At 32.7% G+C, this 14,930-nt stretch overlaps 2 pseudogenes; one reads left to right on the plus strand and one right to left on the minus strand.

Moving 5' to 3' along the window:
• The first annotated feature begins 10,472 nt into the window (after positions 1 to 10,472).
• On the plus strand, positions 10,473 to 11,392 carry LOC126631425 (uncharacterized; annotated as a pseudogene).
• Positions 11,393 to 14,012: 2,620 nt separating this feature from the next.
• Positions 14,013 to 14,793, minus strand: LOC126631426 (uncharacterized; annotated as a pseudogene).
• Between the last annotated feature and the right edge of the window lie 137 nt (positions 14,794 to 14,930).

The raw sequence follows: 14,930 nt of genomic DNA on the forward strand, positions 1-14,930 counted from the left end.
GAAAAAAAAACTTGATGTACTAAATGTTGAAAACCACGAAACATGAGGGTAGTAAACAGTCTTTTACCCTTTTTTTATTAAAAAAATATCAACTTGGGCATTATATTCTTGATATGTGTTGAAGTAGTGAATTTTCTCAATTGGAAAGAATTTGTAGTCTTGCAAAAAAAAAAAAAAAATGGTGGAGACGGGGAGGAATAGAGTATACAATCATGTGTATTTACTAATTATATTGGCATCGATTCTATATGTTGCTACTGCTTCAGCGGAAATAGCCTGTTTCGCTTATGAATATTGTGACGAGTCTATTGCGTAACCAAATGGGAAATCATGGTTGAGTGATAGCATGGTGGTTTATATTGAGAGCAATGTTTTTTCTTCCATTGATAATGAAGATATAATGTAGCGTTTTCAAAATATGACAACGCATAGTGGACAATTATGATTTGTATTTTTATTTATTTTGTAAATTGTGAATAATGGAACTGTGGTTTAAGTTTTAAGGTTATTATATCTAAGAAATGTTTGTGAACATCTGCCACCAGTGGTACCTGAAAATGAATGTATCCTATATATATTTTATTTTTTGAACAAACGATATTATTTATGCTAAGGGGGAAGGGATGGGCTTAGCCTCACAATGGGTTAGCAATAATGTGGTTCAAATTCGCCTTTGGCAAGAATCGAACTTCAAATTTCTCACTTACAAGTGAAGAGGAATGCAACTAGATCGTAGTACTAAGTAACATACAAAAATGCTACTCAATCATTCACATCCTTGTTCCTTCTAATTATGTATTCCTTCTAACAAAAATGATACTCTTACCATCAATTTATATCATCATTTGTATCATCCCTCTAATGGAGATAGGACCCACATGTGTTGGTGGGCCCTACTTCTATTAAAAAGATAGTACAAATAAATGGTGAAGTGTAGCATTAATCCCTCGTTCCTTTATACCCCTATACTAGGTAAGTAAACATGTCATTAGAGTTTATTAGGCAAAGCTGGAAAAAAAAACTATATAGTATGTAAAAGAGACAACAAGCGCCACTTAATACTACGGTCTAGTGGTATTCTTCTTCACTTGTAAGTGAGAGGCCTTAGGTTCAATTTTTGCCAAAGACGACTTTGAAACACGTTATTGCTAGCTTATTGTGAGGCTTAGCCCACTCTCCCACCAATTTAGTGTAAATAATTTTTATTTTTTTTTGTCAAACGATAGATTTTGTTAGATTAGCCACCGATAGGATTCAAACCCACGCCGTTATGTAAGGGCTCAACACCTTTCCAAAACTGTGGTAAAGGGCCACTTGCACTTAGTGTAAATAATATCGTTTGTTCAAAAAAAAAAAAAATAGAGACAACAAACTGATATAGCTAGCCAGGGATATGTTTGTACGCCTGTGTTGTATCCATACAACTTTTGGAAATGAGAGTCAGTTTACATTTTCATAAATTATAAAGTAAATTGGAGCGTTGATATTGAAAATTATGTAAATTAAAAATTCATTAAATTGTCACTTAGTACTACGGTTAAGTGATATTCCTCTTCACTTGTAAGTAAGATGTCTTAAGTTTGATTCTCACAAAATGTGAATTTGAACCACATTATTCCTAGCCTATTGTGAGGCTAAGCCTACCTCCCTCTCCTTAGTGTAGATTGAATTGATATCTTAATGTGACAAAATGTGGAGTATTAGTTCTTGAGCTAAATATGTAATAATTTTCGTCAAAATTAAGTACATGACACACATGTACTTTAAAGGTACATTTGTGGTGAGGAATTTTTAAAAATTTTAAGGGATTTAGAAATGAATCTAGATAAGCATTACAAAGTCATGTAAAAAAAAAAGAATTGTATTGATACATTCCAAGTAGTCATTTTCAAATCTTTCTCATATGCATTTGTTATGCTCATGTAGATACATTTTTAATCCCTTCTATCTAACTTTTCTCCATTTCTTCATTACTTTGTGGGCCCTTGAAATTTAAAAGTTCATAGCCTTGCCCAAACATATAAAGATAGAGGCCTTTAATTAAGGTAAGGGATCTCCATTTAATTTTTTCAAAAAATGGGGATTAGTTATGGGACCCACTCCACATCGAACTTCACCAATCCGAACCATCTATTTTGTAAGTCTCGATTCATGGATCATCCTTACAAAAATTCAATTCAATCCAAAGTCATTTGCCTATTTAATTATCACGATGAAATTTCAATGTTTTTTAGTGAACAAAGTGTTCATCATTTCTTTGAAATTTTAGTGTTTCTTAGATGGCTTAAATATTTCCGATTTGGCTAATATTTTGCAAGGATGATTTATGAGGTGCAACTTGAAAAATAGACGGTTCGGATCATTAAAGTTTGATATGATGTGGGTCCAACAATTAATCTCCATTTTAAAAAACAAATAGGATCCCTTCCCTTAAAGGCTTCCGACAAAGATATATGTACAATATCACAGTTTACTCGTTAAAAAGGCTCACATGCATGCTTATTTAACAAAATTTCTCCCACGTTTGGCGCCAAGGACAATTTTCATATACCAATTCCCCAATTTTCTCCCAATTATAAGGAATTAGTTCATTTGGAAGTACTTTTGAAATGATTGAAAGCGGTTTTAATAAAAGTATTTTTGAAACTAATCCTTAGTTAAAATATAAGTAAATTCTGAAGAAAAAAAAACACTTAAAAAGCTTTTTACAAGAATCACCAATTAAGTACTTATTATAAGAAGCACTATCAAAAACACTTTCATTCATTGTAAATACACTTTCAAAATAGACATATGGTAGACATTGTAGTTGTATCTCAGTCTTCTTGTTGGTAAATTGTCATAACAAAATGGGAATGGTTTTAAGATTTTCCCACAAGAACCTTTAACTCATGGTGGAAGTTTTTGTATTGATATTATTTGTATTAAAATCCCATAATCTCAGTATAACAGTATGAACCATAGCTTTATTTTTCTGCAAAATGCTTTTGCTTTTCTTTCATAATTTTTTTTCCAGCCTTCCTGTTTCATATATAAATACGGTGGAGAAGAATTTCCAATGCATTAATATATATTACACATATTTAACATTTAATTACTTCTTTTATCCTGTTTTTCCATATATACCTTTTTCTGCTTTGGTCAGATGCATATGATATGAAAGCTGCCAATATAGATCGCGGTCCTAGACGTACACGACCGTCCTTCAAGATGAGGAATCTATCGAGGTCCTAGACTCGAGTATAATGTGTAGTCAACATCCGTATATTTTATTGGTTATCACAAAAGAAAAAATACTTATGTATTCATTTAGAAGATTTTACAAGAGTATAAGATAGAAGATTTTAATTAAGAAGTATGTTCAAACCTGTATATGCATGCAGAAGCAGAACTAGATATATGGATGGGCAGTATATACAAGGGGGAGGTATATATAAGGTCATCTCTAATGGAGATGGCTAAAGGTTCAAAAGCCAAAAAATAGCATGACTTGTTCAAAAACTCATTTCCAACTCACGACTGCGCTATAATTTTATGGAATCCACCAAATTGTTATTTGGCCAAATGGGCACCATACCATTATTTAGCTATTTTTTGAGGTCCAGCTTATCATATGCAATAATTGATTTAAATTAATTAACAGCAGGCTAGATTTGAAAACATCCAACAATAGTTTAAAGTATAAACTTTTCTTAATAGTATGGCCTGACATTATTTATTTAAAAATAATATTTGCAAGACTATAATTCCGAACGGGACTATATTTAGCCCTTTTAGTTAGAGATGGCCTAACCCAGTTATCACTTAGCAGTATTCCATTTATCAGTTTTGAATCTCAACCACTTTTTGTCCCTGGAGGTCTCTATATGCAGAGTGAGAGGCAATCCTCTTACCCATACGAGCAGCTAAAGATGATATATAAATTATATTTCGAGTTCAATGTATAGTTTTTCAGTACTTTTCTGTTACCAAGTACACAAGTTAATTAAAATCATGATGGATAAGTCCATCTAATTTTGTGTGTTGTTAATTAGATAGGAATATGTAGGTGCAACATATATATTTCGGTTCAGTTAACAAATTAATGGAGCGTAAAATTTCGATCCAACCCTAATAGCCTTGAATTATTTTTTTCTTGGAATTTTTTGAACTATTTCATTGATTGGCGTACGTAGGGTTTTGTAAATTACACTGTGCAAGGATACAATTTAAGTTTGATAGAGTTAATTCTTTTGCTTGGGAGAAACTTTTGAATTGAAGACTTGAGTTTAAAATAAAATAAAAAATTATTTCATTCATCTCACACCACTTGAGTTAAAATTAGATAACTGAGAATATTTCTTTGCTAATATTCCGTTTTTTTATTACTCTACATGGAAAGAGACGTGCCTTTTTTGGATAAATATGTGTGCTGTAATGTGGGAAATCATCAAGTACATGGAATTATTGTTAAAATTAATGGAATTCTACAGTACGTATTAAAATGGGCAATGTACCTTTGTTTTAATAAAACTATTAGTGAATATGGAATTATACCTATAATCATTATCTATTTTTGGGCTAGTTACTAACGTTTACGTTCAACGTTCAAATTACGAAAAAGGTAAGATTACATTATAATCGTTAAAGTTTATAGTCCAAGGTTATATAATAATGATAAATTTATAGTTGATAATACATAATGACATTATTATTACTATAACAAAGTTGGTTTTACGTTGTGAATGTCATATTACACTATCAAGATAAGTTGTTATGAGTGGACATAATTGCATTGTAAATCCATCGTTCAAATTAAAACATATTGTATACTAAACCTATATGAAGTATACGATTAATTAATCAGTTAGGGAAATCGTGTTGCATTCGATTCCTATTTATGGAAAGGGCAACAAACTATTCAAACACTGTTTGTGGTGAAAAGTTGTATGAAACAGGTACCTTAATTAACTTTTTTAATACAGGTTTAGATCGCATATAAAAGTATACACAAGATACTAATTAGTAGCTCCATTTAGAATATGATTGATCCGATCCTGTACCATTAAAATAAGTACAAATTGACAGACTGATATAATGGTAAAAGTTAAAGGGAAGAACAAGTCGACTCAAAGCCAAGCAAGTAATAAAGGTAAGATGTGAAGTGGCGCATGGAGTTCCCAATAGCCAATTGACAAAAAAATGGGGCATGAGTATATGGCTTTCTTTTCATGCAGAAACCACGCACATGAGAGAGAGAGAGAGAGATGGGTCAAGGCTAAAAGGTGTAGTAACTAAAACGCAAGTGGTCACGACCCACAGCATCACAACTGGATGGGTCAAGGCTCAAAGGGTGCAGTAACTAAAACGGAAAGGGTCACGACCCACAGCATCACAACTGGGGGCGGCTCATAGATAACTGAGGGGGTTAAGCATGAAATTGATCTCTGCCCTTTGGTGAAGCATGGAGCCACCTTGGTATTTGGTGGCTCATAATCTCTCTTAAATTCTCTCTCCCTCTTCCACCACTATCAGACAAAATCATTGTTAAAATTGAATACCGTCCATAGGCTGGTACTTAGGTGGGTCATTTTAAACCCTTTCTTTTTGGTTAAAAGTTCATCGAAAAAGATTATTCTTGTGCGAGTGAATGATTGATCCATACATTTCAGTACAATTGACGGTCGCAAAATACACATCAACATAACATAAGACAAATCTTGCTAGTTGTTATGGGACTCTAATTTTTTGGCTTTTGGGTGCATATATGCTTTGAATTTCAAACAGATAATGCCACAGTATCACATTTTGCTCATGTGGCATGAGATTTTTTGTGAGTACCTTAATCAACCTTTAATTGATAAGAAAAGTTAATCATCCTCGTTGATCAGCGGGAGAGCTGTCTAGAAGCTGTCTATAACCCATTGGCCTGAAAGAATGGATGTATAGTTGGTAAAGAGAAACAAATTTTTATTCTTTTCTTTATTTGACAACATAAATCTCTTTAATTAACCATGGATGTTCATAAAGCTACTTTCATGTAGAAAATCGTAAACCAATATATTAGAATTGGAGTAGTACTAAAGATATATTGCAGATCATTCAAAGATTTATGAGATACAACAAATATCCAAAGAAGATAGAACCAAAGAGCTTGAATAGCATCAAGATGATGAGTAGGCAGTGATGAATTTACGTTGGCAACTAGTAACAGATTCATGGATGTGAGTTGGGGAAATATCTTAATTAAATGCATTCTTTTATAGTGATCTTAAAGCATTACGCTACCTTCCATCACCAGTTATGCTGTTACTGACAAAAATAAGAAAACTATTACGTTGCCTTTCATCACCACCATGCTAACCCCCAATAGCTTAATCTCAGCTTAAAAGCCTAATTGATTATGTTTTCCATATATAGTAAGACAAATTCTTCACGGGAATGATTTAGTAATGCTGCAGTTATCAAATTTGTTCACAAAATAATGTTGTAGTAAACTGACTCCAAAGATTCATAACAAGATATTGACACACTTAATGGCGTATTGCCATCTAGTGAACTAAATTGGCGAATAGATTTAGTAAGTAGAAAGCAACTCTTTTTCTCTCTAGAAGTCTCAAGAGGGTGGAGGATGGGCTCCCCGTGAATCTGTTAGCTCACCCTCCACCCTCTCGAGACTCCTAGCCCTCCTCTCTCTCTCCCCCCATCTTTCCCTGTGATTGCTTCCCCCTTTTCCTTCCAACCCCTCCCTTCATTTGTTTCTTTGCATTCCCTATTTCCCTCCCACTCCTTCCTCCCTTTTCCCTATGTTATTTGGCTTTTGCATATCCTTTTCTTTTGGCCTTTAATCTCTAGTTTTCTTAATATTTGTGTCAACCTCCCTAAGCTTGTCTCAAATTTGGGCTTTTATGTCTATTTTTTTCTCTAATGTTACTCCTCGTCGTTAGTCCTCCACCGAGACCTCTGCTACCCAAGCCATCACGTGTCTATCCTTGGCGGCACACTTTGGTGTTGGATTGTTGTTAAAGTGCTTTTAGCACTCCTTAGTAGGATTATGGGAGCAATTTTTGGGCAAGTGGCTCTCTCACCCTCATTTTCCGTTCATCTAGTTTGTTCATGGGTTCTTCCTCTTGGTGGTGGTGGTAGATCGACAATAGTAGCATAGCTGATGTGGTGGAGTCTGCATTCTTCCAGATCTAGGGTTTTTTGTTTTTATGGGCTTTTCTATTGTATTTACTTTTGAACTATACTTACATTTAGATTGCCTTTGGGCTTTCTATATATTGTATTAGGTTGAAATTTGATGAGAGATTTTAAAATATGTTGTCTCGTTTGGAGGTGATAGGAGCATATTTATGCGCCTTAGTTAGTTAGTTCTTATGCATTTATGTTGTGTTTTCTTAGTTAAGTTAGTCTTTTAAGCTATTTTCATGTGTTTTCAGGTTTTAAGGACAAAGTAAGCAAAAGGATGCAAATTGGAGCATTTTGAAGCAAAACTGGGCTAGAATGAAGTTCATGCATGTGAAGCACAAAAGATGGACGAATTTGAGGGATTGAAGAAGCTAGGAATGTCTTTTTGAAGTTGAAGAATTGAAGATACAAAGTTTCCTAGTTGAAGTAGGAAAGGGCTTAAATGTAGGATTCCTAAATGAAGAAGGATTCCTAATCAATGTAGGAGTCCTAATTGAAGATGGATTCCTAGACGTATGAAGTTTCCTACTCAAGCAAGTATTCCTACGTGAAGAAGAAGAGTTAAAGCCAAAGAATCAGCTCAAGTGAAGGAACCTTATCCGGAATCTTATCCAAAACCTCATCCATAACCTTATCTTAGCTTATCTTATCCAAACAAACTTTATCCTATCCTATCTTATCCTAATCCTAAACTACCTATATTTCAGCTGCAAGGGAGGGTTTCTAACTAGATTAGGAGGCTTAAAATCAGATTTCTAGAAGACCTAATCTTGTCCTACAAAGATGGCGCCTAGAACCTTTCTAGAAGCCTAAAAATCTGCCTTGTATTTCTTTCTAGAAACAACCCTTTGTGCCGCACCCTATGTCCTATTTCCCTTTGGATTTCAGATTTCTAGAAGCCTTATCATCTCCTAGCTTTGTGCCGCACCTTATCTCCCATTCCTTTTTGGATTTCTGACTTGTTTTCCTTATAGGATTGTATGTTATTGTCCTATGCAGATTAGACCTTTAAAACCTTGTCCTTTGCTACCTAGGAGTTGGGATTTTCAGCCTATAAATACCACTTTATGCCGCACCATTCATTCACCACTCTCTACCATATTTTCACTACACCATTCACCCAAAAACCCCTCTTGTGCCGTGAGTTTTGCAAGGATAAGAAGGAAGAAATCTGGAGCCGTGCATGCCATTCAAGGAGCTTGGATTGTTGGAGCGTTTCTAGGTGTTTTCTATCTTTATGTCAATGTTTAGATTTATTTATCTTTGTTTATTTGCGAACATGAGGAACTAATTTCTTTATAGTTAGAGGGGAATTCAAAGCCATGATCATATGTTTTATATGACTTGACTTCCTCCAGTTATGATTTCATGAATCGTGAATGTGGTTTACTTATCTATTTGATTGATAACATGTTTATGTATGTTAATTAAGGATGCATACTTAGTTCGCATGCATGAATTTGACGCTAGAGTATAAGGGAATTTCACCTAATCGTTATTAACTTATATTCATAAGTAGTAAAAGTCGCTAGTCACGATTGTGTTAAGTAAATCCTTGGCAAGAGTAACATGCGTATTCCATAGTTATGAATGCCTCGTCAATGTTTATGATTTCCATTGAACTTAATGATCTTTGATATGTGTCTCTATCATGCGTATTCCATAGTTAGGGTCCTTGATAAGAATAATTTGGTTGTAATGCGTATTCCATTCAATTCAATGAATCTAGGGAAATATGAGAATTAATTGGTGCAATCTAGTTAATTTGGGACATTGTCATTCATGGTTTGTTGAAAGAGTAACTGGAAATCGAGTCGTATGCATATGTTTCATGTGTGGAGAAGAAACCCTCTAACTAGCCTTCCACCATTCTATTTCATCAAAATCGTTTTTGTTAAAGTCTGTTTTCAAAGTTTATGTTTTAAATTTCAATTTTCGTCAAAACCAAACCCCTTACTTTTAAGTCTTGTTTTTAGAGTCAAAACTTGTTTCTTTTAAGTCTTTTGAGTCTTTGAAGTTCTATTTTCGTCCAAGTCACTTGTTAGGTCTAGAATTGAGTCTTTTTGGTTGTTATTTGCTGTTTTGAGTGTTTTGAGTTAGTTTTGAGTCTATAGAGTCTAGTTTAGTGTTTTTGAGTCTTATTTGTGTTGATTAGCATCCCTAGTTAATCCCCGGTCTAGAACGATCCCTACTTGCATCATTACTACAATTGTCATCAATAGGGTTTAATTTGTGTGTCAACATAATTTTCACATCAGGAGGGCCGGGATGTTAATGCCCGATTTCTATGAGATGGACCTAAACTTCTTGCTACAAATGGGCTTGAGCTATCCTCATCCACTTGGGCCAAAATATTTGATTCTAGCTTAATTCTGTTTCCACTCCAAAGTCACAAGGGCAGCTGAAAGCTTAAAGCCCAAGTAAATAGTACAAAACAAAGAAAATGGTAATCATAGATTTTTTTTATTAGGAAAACTAACCAAAATGACTTCAAAATTTTTGAGTTTTAACCAAAAACCATGTTGTAAATTTATTTAATGGTTGGTCCAAAGCCCACTTTTAAATGAGCCCAACCTAAATAACAAGTTGATTCGTCAATTTTGCCCCTAACAGTTTTAGTTTAACTTACGTTAACTAATCTGTTAGTTTATTTATTTTGAAATTAGCACAACCAACTGGAACGACTTTGCTTTTGCGTTGCAGAGTTCTTCAATCTGTAGATTTTGAGAGTCGATTTTTGTGAACTGGGCAAAGGTTTTGAGAGTTGACTTTTTTGAAATCCTGATTTTTGTGTTGTTCGTTTAGGTCTTTCGAAGTAAGAATTATTCTTCAATTGAAGGTTCGTTGAAGGTTCTTAGATTTTTTTCCCGAAATTGAAGGTTCTGAGATTATTTTTTTTGGATTCGTGGTCTTTGTTGTTGATCATTGTTTCACTGGAGTTCTGTAATTGATCACCGTTCTTCATAGTTTCGTTGTTTGGAGGTAATTGGCACTACATTACATGTTCTGAGAATCTAGTTTCGTAGTTTTTCAAGTTTTTGCATTGATTGATATATTTTGTCTTAATTTGTGTTCAAATTACAATATATCAGGTAGTTGATTCCCTTGTTTTTTTTTTGGTTTTTTTTTATTAGTTTTGATCTTACTGTTTTGAAGAATTTGCAGGTAAGTCTTGATTTGTTCATCACGTTGTATGTGTTTAATTTTTCATAAATAGTGCATGTAGTTCTATAATAGTTTATGAAACATTTGTTATTTTGTTTGTGATGTTTAGAAATATTGTTAGTTTTTTGTTCATTTTATATGAATATGATTTTCTGAAACAATTATTGTTTTGTTTAACAAGTATTGGGTTTAGTTTTGCAATAGATTATTAAATAGTTTTTGTTGTGTTTTATATTTTGTCGTTGTTTTTTTGTTATCTACTTATAATATTTTGTGTACTGACTTGTAATTATTTTTTTTTTTGTTCATTAGTTATGAAGAATTGTAAACTAGCTCAGTTTACATATGGTGGTTTATCCGTTGTTAGTTCTATTTCATCAACTTCTACATTCGATCAGATTTGTATTGATATTTGTTCTAGGTTTAAGGGTTTGAGACTTGATTGGTTTGAGTTGCAATATGCTCTGAATGAAGATCCTACTTGTCTCCTAGATTGTAATGCCGATGTTAAGAATATGTTGAAGGTTCTTGATGTTGGAAAATCCATCATAGAAATATTGGTTATTGATAAAGATTGTTGTTAGTGAAAATGATTATTTAGGGAAGTATGGTTCTCATCATATCCATAATTATATGTCATGTGAATGGGATAGTTATATAGAATCTGAGGGGCAAGTTTTTAAGGGAGGTTGTGTTGATTTTTGAGATAAGTTGAAGAATTTTTCGGTTGAATGTGATTTTGAAATGAAGTATTTGAAGAATGATAAGAATAGCATTAGTGCTAAGTGTTCTAGGAATGAATCTTATGATTGTATTTGGCGTGTGTATGCATCCAAGTGTGATATTAATGACTTTTTCGTTATTCGGAAGTTGCATAATGTACATACATGCAAGGGTATAATTCGAAAAAAGAAAAACAAAGTTGTTGGATGGCATTTCAAACTTAAAACATTTTTATGGATTAGATATTGATTATGCCACTACATACTTTGGCAAAGAGATGGCAGTTTTTGAACTAAATGGTGATGATGTCGATGCTTATAAGTTCTTGCCTTAGTAGGTTGAATATGTTCGTTCAAGCAATCTTGGTTCTATGTTTAAGCTTGAAGTTGTACCAGAGACCAATAAATTTCTTCGTTTGTTTATTGCTTATGATGCATGGATAAAAGGTTTCATGTTTTGTAGCTCAATGGTATTCATTGATGGTATTTTTATCAAGAGCAAATAAAAAAGCACACTTCTATCTTGCTGTGCAAAAAATGAGAACGACGGTGAGTTAATACTTTCTAACTTTACATTCAATATTATCCTTTTTTTTTTTTGCTATGCAAAAACTTTTCATAAATAGTCGAAGCACAGTTTTACGAAATCCATGATATTTAAACTAGTAGTTGTATCACAATTTGATTGGTGGTTGACAATTGACTTTATTTAGTTCTTTTTATTGTGCATATATATTTGATTTTATTATTAAATAATGGAAAAAAAGTTGCAGATATACTTCAAACAAAGTTTAAGAAATAATTTAATTGGAGTTTCAGAAGTAGTTTATATTTTGACAGTACATTTTCCTTTTTGTTGTGTAGAGATTTTTGAGGTTGCTTATGCTATTGTTGATTAAAAAATGATAGCAAATTGGAGATGGTTCTTGTCAATATTATCTGATTTATTGAGGCCTAAAGATCATGTTTATGTCAGATAGACATAAAGGTATTTTGAAAAGCGTTGCAGAATTCTTTATGGAGTCTCCACATTGATTTTGTATTGTTCATTTGAAACAAAATGTCAGTACTTTACTTCCAAATGTGGCTAGTGAGGGACTAAAGAAGAAAATGATGAATCTTTTAGCAAATTGTGTATATGCATGTACTCCATCTGATTTTGATGATTGCATGGCAGAATTCAAGGATAATAGGCAAGGGCATGAGAAGAATTTTTTGTCTAATTTGCCAAAATAGAACTATGCTATTGCCCATTTCTTGGTAAAAGATGGGGATCAATGAGCAATGCACTTTCATAATCTTTTAACGCCATGGTGTCGAATAATCATTGTATGCCACTTATGGATCTTGAAGATATTAGAGTTCAGCTGATGATTAGAATGGCTGAGAAGAGGATATTTGGTCAGACTATTCATACAATTTTGTGTCCAAAGAAAGAAAATGAGATGAAGTTGTTGTTGTTGAATGAAGGCATGAGGATTAGTCATTCTGATGCAGATGTTTTTTAAGTTAGGATGGAATGTAATCGGTTTGTTGTTTGTTTGGACGATAAGACATGTTCTTGTGTGCAATGGCAACATAATTGTTTTCCATGTTCTCATGCATTGCAAGTGTTGCAACATGATAGTCGTGATGTATTTGAGTATGTTAATGATTACTGGAAGGCAAGTTTTTATCGGAAAACATATCAATTTGTGATGCGAGTAAAGTACGAAGATATTTTGGAAACTGTTTATGAAAATGTCCAACATAAGGGACTTTTATATGAAAGTGAAAAAACGTAAATTTTTTTTTTGTACATCAACAGAAATCTTTTTATTTTTGTTGAAGTGAGTAAAGTACGAAGATGAAATCACAGTAGTAAGTGAAATTTAGGACGATATAAGTTTATACATTACTATCTAAGTTCGTAAAAAGTGGTAATTCTTGTGGATCTGTGATGAAATGATGTTGAGTGAAGAGAAATAGTTGATTTTTATGGAAATGATGTTTAAGTTCTTTACATGTTAGTGTTCGTGATTGATTCGAGTTGATCTAATTTATGCAAGTAGTGAACTAAGAAGTATAAAATTGTTAAATTTGTGGAAGAATATAATAATTGTTACCTTGGGTTTTTTTTTTTAATTTTAATTTTTTTATTTGCGTAGATTTGTGCAAAGAAGTTGTTGATGGAGTTCAACAACTTTTGCTCAGTTTTATCTGTGAAAAGCTTTGGATGATGGAGACTCGATGATATGGATAATTGAGGACTTTTTGGTAGGTTTTTTGTTCTGTGTTTTCTGGAAATGGAAAATTGGCTGCAAGCATTAATGGAAGTTTGTTTTTACACGAGGATGGTGTGGATAGGTAGTATTGTTGGGGACCTATATTGGGCTTTATTTTTATACTATATTGTTTGGGCTTTTTTTTTTTTTTTTTTTATTATATATTTTGAATTTTTAAAATACAAATAATAAATATATTTTGGTTTTAGTTTCACAAATAGTGTAAACTTAATCATAAATAGTGTAAACTTAATAATATTTTTTATTTTAATGAGTATTTGTTTGTTTTACTTTTGCTTTTCTAATTAACCAATAGGTGGAAAAAATTTATTTTTGGTGTTGATTAATAATATTTAGTACGATTTTTATATCAATAGGATATAACAATGTAAAAATATGGCAGCTTAAATCACCTTCCTTGATTTCTACCATCATAATCTCACATGCCTATATTAGTTTAAGAAATAATACAAACTTATATAATTTGAAATTCATAATATAACTCTCCTAATGGGGACATTCCAATACCATAGCATGAACCAAAAAGCAAACTCTTCCTCTCGAAAATGAGCTAGCATAGACCACTTGCTTCAAAGTTAGAACTGTTAAAAATTGCACCATTGTTTTATATCCAATCATATAATCCAATATGAAAGTACATTCATTAATTAATTCATAGTCTAATAATGTCTTATTCATTATGACCATCTAGTATTGTAGCTTTTGTCCTTGATTTTCTTCTTTCTTCAAGCATCCCTTGCAGTCCATTTGAATAGCTGTTTGCATGATTCACCAATGTAGTTATAATTTCTGCCTTTTTCTCAAATACTTCTTCCTTGTCAAACATGGGTTCTATCAATTTGCCCTCTTGTACTTGTTATGCATAGTGAATTACAAATATCCCACAATCCAACCTACAGTTTTTAGTTTAACTATAAGTATGATAGATGAATACATCACTTGATAGTATTAGATGACAGATAATGATGTCATTTATATTTGAAGTTAGAGTAACTCTAGATATTATAAAGTTTGTACTTACGAGTCTTCTCGTTGTTGTGCACAAGTCTTGTAGCTTTCAATATCTATTGTTAAGGTGTTGTCACTCTTGAAGTCCTTGTATATTGTTTGGATCTTATCTCGTTCCAAAAAAGAAAGAAATAGAATGTTTTGTATGAAACAATTTGTTGTCATTTGAAATTTAGTACATAAAATGGATTATTTAAGGTTTTGTTCTTACCACTTGCAAAGCATGGTCAAAATATTGGTCTCTGCTTCATTCAATCCTTGGTAGTTTTGAATTGTAATGAGTCATTGTTCGTTTTTTGAATGTCCCAAACTATTAAGGTGAAGAGGAAGTAGTGCTTCATCAGGATGAATACTTTGGCAACCTTGTCCACATTTTCTTCCAATGTTGTCTTCAAACGTTGGTCAAGGTATTCGTCATCACTCTTTGGTCTTTGTATCTCCATGTCATTCTGTTTGAATACAAAGAAATATTATATTAAACAAATGGACAATAGTTGTCTAGACACTATTTATGAAAACAAAAACCAAAATATGTACACTATTTATAAAAGTGGTCAAGTAACTGGGGCACTGTTTATGA

The sequence above is a fragment of the Malus sylvestris genome, chromosome 8 (genome assembly GCF_916048215.2).
Source record: "Malus sylvestris chromosome 8, drMalSylv7.2, whole genome shotgun sequence".
NCBI classification, from domain to species: domain Eukaryota; kingdom Viridiplantae; phylum Streptophyta; class Magnoliopsida; order Rosales; family Rosaceae; genus Malus; species Malus sylvestris.